This window comes from Triticum dicoccoides, chromosome 2A, assembly GCF_002162155.2.
Source record: "Triticum dicoccoides isolate Atlit2015 ecotype Zavitan chromosome 2A, WEW_v2.0, whole genome shotgun sequence".
NCBI lineage: Eukaryota > Viridiplantae > Streptophyta > Magnoliopsida > Poales > Poaceae > Triticum > Triticum dicoccoides.
In genome coordinates, this window is record NC_041382.1 from 89678608 (window position 1) to 89689721 (window position 11114).

At 41.3% G+C, this 11114-nt stretch overlaps 1 long non-coding RNA gene across 1 annotated transcript; it reads left to right on the top strand.

The window, feature by feature from the left end:
• Positions 1 to 8671: 8671 nt before the first annotated feature.
• Positions 8672 to 9982, top strand: LOC119359059. Its single transcript, XR_005172368.1, has 2 exons — positions 8672 to 8974; positions 9830 to 9982. It is a non-coding gene; the product is annotated as an uncharacterized LOC119359059 (long non-coding RNA).
• Positions 9983 to 11114: the final 1132 nt, after the last annotated feature.

The following is an 11114-nucleotide window of genomic DNA, read 5'->3' on the forward strand; positions in this document are numbered from 1 at the left end:
AAGCGGGGCCGAGCGGGGCTGCGATTGAGCTGCGCTGCGATGGTGGTGGTGGCCAGTGGCGCTACGAGCAGTGAGAGGAGGGCGCGGTGGCTGCAACGGGCGGCGCTGGGAGCGGCAGACGCGATGGAGGAAGGAGCAGGACGCGAGGGGGGACGCGATGGGTCAGCGCGCGGGGCGCGCTCAGCGCGAGCGCGCGCGGTGGCGCGGAATGCAGCCACGGTGAGCGCGTGCGGTCTCGCGCTGGCGTGAGCAGCGCACGGACAGGGAGAGAGAGGAGGGGCGCGGCTCACGATGGGGAGTAGGGTTCGAGGCAGTGGTGCGCGAGGTGGAGACAATGACGACGGCGGAGAGGAAGCAGGCCGTCGGGGTAGCTCCGGGCGGCGGCGGTGTCCGGTGAGGAGTCGAGGAGAAGGACGACGTCGCGGAAGGGAGAAGAGGCCGGGGCGACACGGCAATAACGAAGCGGGAGCTGCGGCGGCGTGCGGAGGTTCGAGGACGAGGACGGGGGCCGACAAGGCGGCATCGCGGAGGAGGACCGAGGCGCGGTGGGGCGGCGATGCACGCCGAGGCGATGGGGTCGGGCACCGTTTTCCGGATCCAGATCGGGGGCAGAGGGGGTCGTGGGGGGAAGGAGTGGACCGAGAGGGGGAAGTGGGAAGGGATCGGGCTAGGGTTTCGGGTGTGTGGGGGGTTATACAGCCGGGATGGGCCGACTGGGTCGTGTGGGTGGCCAGCTGGGCCTGTTGGCCCAGTTGGCCAGGGGTCCACTTCCTTTTAGTTGTTTAGTTTTATTTCCACTTTCCTTTCCTTTTTTTATCTTAGTTACACTTTATTTTCAGTTTAGTAAAATATGACAATAGCTTCAAAAATAGTGTTTCAAAATAACCCACTAACCTAACAGTTTTTACCTCAAAAAAATAGTTTATCATTTTATAAAATATCAAAGGCACATAATCAATCGTTTCAACTACCGTTTTAATCATTTTAGAGCATTAAAACATTTTATAAAAGTGGGGTTTCTTCACCACAATTAACTTTGTATTACTTGGCACATCCCGGACATTTTTAGCTTTAAGTTTGAAAACTTTTTTTGTTTGCTTGATTTTGAATTTGAATTTGAATCGGTTTCAAACTAAGGCGAGATTAACAACAGTAATCGAAGTGACGTGGCATCATTTGCAGAGAATTACTGTAGCTTAATTATCCGGGCGTCACATATTAGGACTAATTTCATAACCAAAGTAAATTACCATGCTGTTCTAAATGACTCTCAAAATAATATAGGTGAAGCATGAGAGATCAATAATTTCTATAAAATAAAACCATCACCGTGCTCTAAAAGATATAAGTGAAGCACCAGAGCAAAATTATCTAGCTCAAAAGATATAAGTGAAGCACATAGAGTATTCTAATAAATCTCAATTCATGTGTCTCTCTCGCAAAAGGTGTGTACAGAAAGAATGATTGTGTTAAACTAAAATCAAAGACTCAAATTATACAAGACTCTCCAAGCAAAACACATATCATGTGGTGAATAAAAATATAGTCTCAAGTAAAGTTACCGATAGAAGAAGACGAAAGAGGGGATGCCTTCCGGGCATCCCCAAGCTTAGGCTTTTGGTTGTCCTTGAATTTTACCTTGGGGTGCCTTGGGCATCCCCAAGCTTATGCTCTTGCCACTCCTTATTCCATAATCCATCAAATCTTTACCCAAAACTTGAAAACTTCACAACACAAAACTTAAACAGAAAATCTCATGAGCTCCGTTAGTATAAGAAAACAAACCACCACTTAAGGTACTGTAATGAACTCATTATTTATTTATATTGGTGTTAAACCTACTGTATTCCAATTTTCTATGGTTCATACCCTACGATACTAGGCATAGATTCATCAAAATAAGCAAACAACACACAAAAACAGAATCTGTGAAAAACAAAACAATCTGTAGTAATATGTAGGTTTCGAATACTTCTGTAACCCCAAAAATTCTAAAATAAATTTCTGGACGTGAGCAATTTATCTATTAATCATCTTAAAAACTAATTAACCTAATCGCACTCTCCAGTAAAAAATGGCAGCAAATATCGTGAGCGCTAAAGTTTTTGTTTTTTACAGCAAGATCGCAAAAACTTTCCCCAAGTCTTCCCAAAGGTTCTACTTGGCACAAACACTAATTAAAAGTATAAAACCACATCTAGACAGAGGATAGGTGAATTATTTATTACTAAACATAACCAAAAATCAATAAACAAAAATAAAATTGGGTTGCCTCCCAACAAGCGCTATCGTTTAACGCCCCTAGCTAGGCATAAAAGCAAGGATAGATCTAGGTATTATCATCTTTGGTATGCAATCCATAAGTGGCTCTCATAATAGATACATAAGGTAATTTAATTTTCTTTCTAGGAAAGTGTTCCATGCCTTTCCTTAATGGAAATTGGAATCTAATATTCCCTTCTTTCATATCAATAATTGCACCAATCGTTTTAAGGAAAGGTCTACCAAGAATAATGGGACATGCAGGATTGCAATCAATATGAGGAACAATGAAATCTATGGGCACACCATTCCTATTTGTAACAATAAGAACATTATTAATTCTTCCCATAGGTTTCTTAATAGTGGAATCCGCGAGATGCAAATTTAAAGAACAATCATCAAATTCACGGAAACCTAACACATCACACAAAGTTTTTGGAATCGTGGAAATGCTAGCACCCAAATCACATATAGCATAACATTCATGATCTTTAATTTTAATTTTAGTAGTAGGCTCCCATACATCATGAAGTTTTCCAGGGATGGAAACTTCCAATTCAAGCTTTTCTTCATAAGATTACATTAAAGCATCAACGATATGTTTGGTAAAAGCTTTATTTTGATTATAAGCATGCTGAGAATTTAACACGGATTGCAAGGAAATACAATCTATCAAAGTGCAAATATCATAATTAAATTCCTTGAAATCCAAAATAGTGGGTTCATTGCTATGTAAAGTTTTGACCTCTCCAATCCCACTTTTATTAATTTTTGCATCAAGATCTAAAAACTCCGAATCATTGGGACGGCTTTTAACTAAAGTTGACTCATCTCCAATCCCATCATTATCAAGATTCATATTGCAAAACAAAGATTTAATTGGAGACACATCAATCACTTTTAGATCTTCATCCTTATTGTCATCAAAACTAGAAGAACACACTTTTATAAAGCAATCTTTTTTAGCACGCATCCTAGCGGTTCTTTCTTTGCACTCATCAATGGAAATTCTCATGGCTTTGAGAGACTCATTGATATCATGCTTAGGTGGGATAGATCTAAGTTTCAAAGAATCAACATCAAGAGAAATTCTATCCATGTTCCTAGCCAACTCATCAATCTTAGACAATTTTTCTTCAATCAAAGCATTGAAACTCTTTTGTGAATTAATAAATTCTTTAATACTAGATTCAAAATCAGAGGGCATCTTATTATAATTTCCATAAGAATTGTTGTAGGAATTACCATAATTATTAAAGGAATTACTAGGGAAAGGCCTAGGATTAAAATTACCTCTATATGCGTTGTTACCAAAATTGTTCCTACCAACAAAATTCACATCCATAGATTCATTATTATTCTCAATCAAGGTAGACAAAGGCATATCATTAGGATCAGAAAAAACACTCTTATTAGCAAACAATTTCATAAGTTCATCCGTCTTTCCACTCAAAACATTAATTTCTTCTATAACATGAAATTTTTTACTAGTAGATCTTTCGGTGTCCCATTGAGAATAATTAACCATAATATTATCTAGGAGTTTGGTAGCTTCTCCTAAAGTGATTTCCATAAAAGTGTCTCCCACGGCCGAATCTAAAAGATTTCTATAAGAAAAATTCAATCCAGCATAAAAAATTTGTATGATCATCCATAAATTCAGTCCATGACTAGGGCAATTGCGAATCATTAATTTCATCCTCTCCCAAGATTGTGCAACATGCTCATGATCTAGTTGCTTAAAGTTCATAATATCGTTTCTTAGAGAGATGATCTTAGCGGGAGGAAAATACTTAGAGATAAAAGCATCTTTGCACTTATTCCAAGAATCAATACTATTTTTAGGCAAAGAAGAAAACCAAGTTTTAGCACGATCTCTAAGCGAAAACGGGAATAGCTTCAATTTAACAATATCATTATCCACATTTTTCTTCTTTTGCATATAACATAAATCAACAAAGCTGTTTAGATGGGTAGCTGCATCTTCATTAGGAAGGCCGGAAAACGGATCTTTCATGACAAGATTCAACAAAGCAGTATTAATTTCACAAGATTCAGCATTGGTAAAGGAAGCAATCAGAGTGCTAATAAAATCAATATTGTTGGTATTGAAAAAGTCACACAATTTATTATTATCTTGAGCCATCGTGACAAACAATCCAACACACAAGCACACAAGAAGCAAGCGAAAAAGAGGCGAACGGAAAAGAGGGCGAATAAAACGGCAAGGGTGAAGTGGGGGAGAGGAAAACGAGAGGAAAATGGAAAATAGTGTAATGCGAGGGATAAGAGTTTATGATAGGTACTTGGTATGTCTTGACTCACTACAAGGATTCCGGTCTATTGCAACAAAATTTATTGCTACAACTATGTTTTGTTGCAATAAAACGCAATATTACCACAAATTCTCTCGTTGTGGCAATAGGTCGAACATATTGCCATAACTTAGTTTGGTCACGATAAATACTAACTTTGTTGCAATAGATGCCTCATATTGCAACAAACTATATCGGCATTGCAATATGGCAACGGTATTGCGACAAAAGATTCTGTTGCGTGAGGGCAGTCATTTTGTTGTAATAGAGACTAGACATTTCAACAGAATAACTATCCGTGGCAATATTCGGAAAGATATTGCAACACAGGCATGATGTTGCATTAGTTACAAATATTGTTGCAAAAAAGTGGCTAGCTATTGCAACAAACTAAATCGGCGTTGCAATATGGTAACGATATTGTGACAAAAAAAATCTGTTGCGCGAAGCAGTCATTTTGTTGCAATAGAGACTAGGTATTTCAACAGGATAACTATTCGTGGTAATATTCGAAAAGATATTGCAACATCGGTGTGACATTGCATTAGTTACAAGTAAAACAGTGGAAAAATATATTATTCGAATTTATAGATATTAAGTTGTATTTTTTGCAAGCTCTAAGGAGTAATTAAATTATTTTTAAATTGCACCGATTTTAATTAACCAAGACTATGGAAAAACTTTATAAATGGATAGAACACACTTTCTTGATAGGAATACATATTTAACTCGTTACATTTGGATTTGAAATGGCCAAGAAATGTTCGCCTATGTAAAAAAAAATATTTGTTGACAAGTTCCAAAAAATATGTACGCAATTTCAAAATTAAATTCGAAAAGTTCACCCCAATTTGTAAAAATGTTTACCATTTTGAAAAAAATCATGAATTTTAAAATATTCGCAGTTTCAAAAAACATTGTACGTACTGAGTGCAGGGGGTTACACACCAGGCCGCTCGCACCAAATAGGAGATCCCCAAAAAAATGAACACGAACAAAAAACTAGAGCACACAGAAGACAACTGGGCCATAGCTTTAAAACAAAAAATACAGGCCCGTCCAGCCCGAAAGAAAAGACTATGTATACCTAAATGGATCTCTGTTGCTAAAAAAACCTAAATGGATTTCTTTTCTCAAAAAACTTAAATAGATTTCTTTTCACCCAAAAAAACCTAAATAGATTCCTAATAGAAAAGACTATGTAAGAAGTGCATCTCCAGATATGTAGCACATACAAGCTTTGTCTGGTGGTTAGCTCGTGCTTCACCAGCGCACAGGTTTCAAGTTCGACACCCCCGCGATTCTGTTTTTTTGTTTTATTTCTCATATATCCCACTGACATATGGGCCCATTCGGACGAGCAGGACCGGGCTAACTGTCATACTGCAGAATACACTGTACATGGTTTGCATTGTTTGACAAAATTCCCAACAATGTTCAGAAAATGTTTATTCCCATTCTAAATATAAACGTGACATTTAACGGAATACTCACATATTTCCAAATAATGTATGTGAAATTTTCCAAAATGTTTATACAATGTAAAAAAATTGCATGGTATACAAATAATGTATGCGAAATTTTCATATGTTTTTACAATGTAAAAGAAAAGTTTGCGTAGTTTGATAAAATTCCCAATAATGATGGACTAATAATTATTTTGGAACTCCTCGACAAGTTTTTTTTTTGCATAGGCGAACATTCCTTGAAATTGGGGAACAACTTTTGAAATTCAGAATTTTTTTTGTGAAGAATATTTTTAAAATTCACGAATTTTATTTCGAATCGGCGAACATTTTTATAAAATTGAATTATTTTAAAGAAATTCCGAAAAATTGTTTTGAATATTTTGAAAAAATATCATGAACATTTTTTGTGGACAAGAACTTTATTTTTCTATCATGAATTTTTTGGAAGCAATGAACATTTTTTATAAAACTCATGAACATTTTATAAATTTACAAAAAATTTAAAAGAGAAGTATATCTATATAATAGACAATGCATCCCCATATTAAACATATCATGGATTTGGCCTGGTGGGAAGCGATGAATGTTTTTGAAAAAACTCATGAACATTTTTAAAATTTACGAAATTTTTAAAAGACATGATATATCTATATAATAGACGATGCATCCCCATATTAAACATATCATGGATTCGGCCTGGTGGCTTGCTTGCCCAACAATGGGGCAGAAGCTTAAGCGTGCGAATCCCCTCGTCGTGTTTTTTTCCTTTTATTTGTCGGCATGCTTTTTTCTTTGTATTACTCGGCCCACAGACGAATGGGCCTGTTAGCTATAGAAATACGAGATACTATGCAGCGTGTAGAGTCAGGATTGTTGTTTCAACCACAGAGACCGTATTGAGCACGTATTTTCTTGTGCTGTGACCGTATTGAAGCACTTTGCAACCACCAGGACCAAGTCGGACCTCGCCAGCCAGCGATTACGAGGACGATAGATGCAATTATCTCGACTATAAATCAGAGAGAAAGATTTTTATTCTGGAGGATGCGGAACTTAATCAGGAGCAATAATCTACACTGCAGTAGAGTGAGAGTATCAAATAAAGGATTATTACTTCAAAGCAGGAAAGTGACCAGGTGGCAACTCGCTAAATCAAAAGCTCCAACCCAATCAAATCACCAAGCACTACATAACATATGGACGACTCGAAGAAACGGAAAAATCATGTGCGATTGACACACAAAATACATGTCTAAGCCAGTTTGGGTTTTCGCTTCCTGGCGCTGATGGACAGGGTCCACCACACGACCATAGCCCGGAGCGCTCTCAGCGTCCCAATTTGAGGGAGCTTAGAAACATAGAAGATTTGCACACAATTTTCTTGCTGGCCGGATGTGATTTTTTTTTGTGTGTGAAATGCTAGGACTAAATTTAACTTCATTGCAAAGCAATATTTGTGCTCAAAGTTTGAATTTTGTCATGGCAACTAGGAAGTAAACAAAGACACACAATTGTAGATCCATGATGTAACAACACGTTCCTGACACAAGAGATCTCAGAACGAAATTGGTTTGATTATTAATTTACACAGTTTAATCTCTATGGTTTTCGTTGAAACAAAAATGACATGATTATGTTGGACCTACTCTACCGCGGAGGAACTCTCCACGGATTGTTTGGTAAGATGAAAGATGTTTAGGTCACCCCATCTCAAGATCAAAATGTGAGATCAAGACTGACATAGATCGACCATCTCATCAATCCATCCCATCTGTACTTGTGTTTCAAGGCAAGAATATAACCTAGTAGTTTTAAAGTGAGGGTCACATCAGGTTTCTGTGGGCTATAGTTCAAAATTGGCCAAGTTTTTGCTACTTCTGAAATGATTTTCTGAAATTGTAGTGCAAACCTGGTTGTACCTACAGCCGGGTCGTCCGGCGACAGCGCTCTAGCACCGGTCGCAACCCCTATTTCTGCGGGATGGCAAGCCCCGACCGGCGAGCCGCCCCTCTGACCTTGCACGCCGCTCCTGGTCGGCCATGGCTCCCGTTGCCCTCTTCCTCCATCCTCGGTGTTGACCAAGCAGTTCCTCTGTTCCTCTGTCCCTCTTCCCGACCTTCGCCCGCGAGCTAGAGCCTCTCCATCGGCCATGGATGCGAGCTTCCCACACGCCGCCTACCGCCGTACTTAGGAAGATGACAGGCGTAAGACGATTTCATCGGGAATCTCCCGATCTAATTCGGAAGGAAGATGACAGTCGTGAGACGATTTGTCGAGACAAATATCGACGGCGAGAAAGTTAGAGGGGAAGGCGCCAGATCGCCCCTCCATGATTCTCGGACTTGGTGGTCTTTTCAACAAGAAATAACTTTTGACAAACATATTTTAGTAACATTATATTTAGGAGCATATATCTCTCATATTGCTTTGAAATATTATTTTTCCAATTTATTTTATTACTCTAAGCATTCCATCCAAAAATAATTACTTTTCCACCACCTAATTTTGGTTTACTGTAGTTTGCGCCAATATTGTGTGTTCCCACCAAAAAATAGAGTCTATTTATCCTTGCCTTCCTAACTACCCACAGTTATACTATTCTAAACCAAATCACACGGCGTCTTCACGGGCGATTGGATCTGAGCTCTCGTCCTGGTTCCTCCGTCACGGCGTCAACACAGCGAACCACACCGGAGTCCACTGCACGACGAGGATTCGTCGTCCTCGATCTCGCCCTCTCCTATGTGCCCGACGACGCGGGCCGCGTCTCCGTGTCCTTGGCTATGCTGCCAGCGGCAGCGATGCGGTCTGGCGCCGGCGCCGGCGGAGTTCCCGTCTTCTTCCCTGCATCGTGAGCACAGTGCCGGCCTGCCTACGTCGGGGCTGCTCGCCACATGGCCGACCCAGAGGTGGAGACACCGCGACCAGGTTCATCACTAAGACGCATCCCTGAACCTCCATAGCATCCCTGAACCTCCATAGCGAGCGATGTAGATCGATCTTTTTTTTGTGTGTGCATTCCCTACTTTCCTGCTTCAATTGGAAGCCAATTTGGCTGCAACTTGTATAACCCTCCAAGTTCCTAGCACCTGGACCGGCATCTCTCTGTAGTTTTCGTTAGATTGCCTAGGCTGAATTGAAGTCCGCGTCGTGTGGCTTCAGATAAAGTTCCATCTACTCCTAGATGTGTTTTCTGTTAATATGTGTCTGTATGATTCTGTTCTGCATTTTTGTCTTAATGGATAATTTTAAATCAAAACGAAAGGTATTAATTATTGGCCCAACGTCCATAGAGACAAGCTGTGTACCGTGGAGGTTAACTGAAGAATTGTTCACCCAAAACAATTCGACTCAAAGAAGCAGAGTACAGATGTGAGAAACTTGAGAGAAAAGTGAGAAGTAATTGACCCAGTGTGATACAATCAGGACCTTTGATAGTGCGATTGGATCATGGGGAGATAAATGAATCTGCTCCAGAAGAGAAATAGAACAAAGAGAATAGAGGAGACGTGTGTGAGGGGCTCGGCGGCGAAGCTGCGCGTGGCAGGCCTTATGGCGCGGGCGCGCAACAGTGCCGTGGCGGCTGCACGGCGGAGGGCGTCATGCGTGAAGGAGGCACGTTCCTCTCGCTTCCGGCGTCATGTGGCATGGGCCTCCGTGTCATACTAGCCTATATATTTTGTTTCTTAGGATTCTTATGAACATTGGAGGATTTTCCTGAAATTTCCCATCCATTGAAGTCCTATAGAACTCTCTAATTTGGTCCTAATTTTTGGTTTGCAGGTCATGCAATTGCTGGGCTATTCTTCCTCTGCTCGATGCTGTGGTCGCTGTTGTTGCAACAAATATTACAGGTTCTCAGCGAGTTGCTTCTGACAAGAGCATTTGCAATGCATACTTTCAGAATCAAAGAAACCCCATTTGCGGTTACAGTTATATCCTGAAACACAGCGTATCTACCGTTCTTCTACTAATTTTCTGTCCATTGACTGCCTTAAAAGGGTGTGGATATACTCTCAGCCTAGAAAAAAGCTAGATAAATCTAACATGTAGATTCAGAACTTTCAACGTTCAAAACTTTATCAAAGGTTGGATATACTCTCAGCCTACAAAGATGAGAAAAACAGAGGAGCTACAAATCAATAAAAACACACAAAGGAGTCAGCTGAACCTGTAACTATTTGCTCAATAGTTAAACTAATCATTGTGTCGGAGTAATCGACCACGGGTACCCCGAGGACGGCAAGACGATATTTCAAGACATCGGGGCTAGCAAAGCCCCTTAGTCCGACTGTCCGGCCGCTCCTGCCGGCTCCCTGTCCGACTGCTTTGCCCGGCCGGCTGCCGACTGTAGCCCGAAGCGACATCGACAAGACACTGACGAGACGGCCATACCTTGGACGAGACAACCGTACAGCGATGATATCATCTATAGTGTATCTGTCCCTAGGCACTGTTTTATAAAGTGCACCAGGGACAAAGAGGCATGCACATCATGTACATGGGGCATGGTGCCCCAATGCCCACTTGCCCTCCACGCCACTACCTAGCTTAGGTAGTAAGCTACCACCATGCCTATATAAGGCACCCATCCATCCATTCACCAAGGAGGCCACGCCACATGCACGAGGCAGGCCACAATGGCTCCCTGGGCATCCTCACGCACTCCACGCATGCATGCATGCTAGCTAGCAAGCAAGCTAGCTAGCGCACACATATCCATTCAGCCTAGCACACACTTGTGCTCATATGCATATACGGGATCAGATGCACCTGGCACTGATCTCAGATACAGCTCTAGGAGCACTTTGTACTGCCCGATGTACACTTCAGATAGATACACTCAGACATGCAGTAGTAGGAGTATTATCTCCCCGGAGAGCTCCGAAGCTGGGTAAACCATCGCGTGTTACTCGCATACCCGCTCCTGGTCCTATCAGCAGCAGTCTTACCCACACACTAAGCCCTTGTGGCATCTGTCGACTCGCAAGCCCCCCGTGAGAATACCCCGACATTTGGCGCCCATCGTGGGGCCAGGTGCACCGTCGTCCGGAAACCTGTTCTGGAC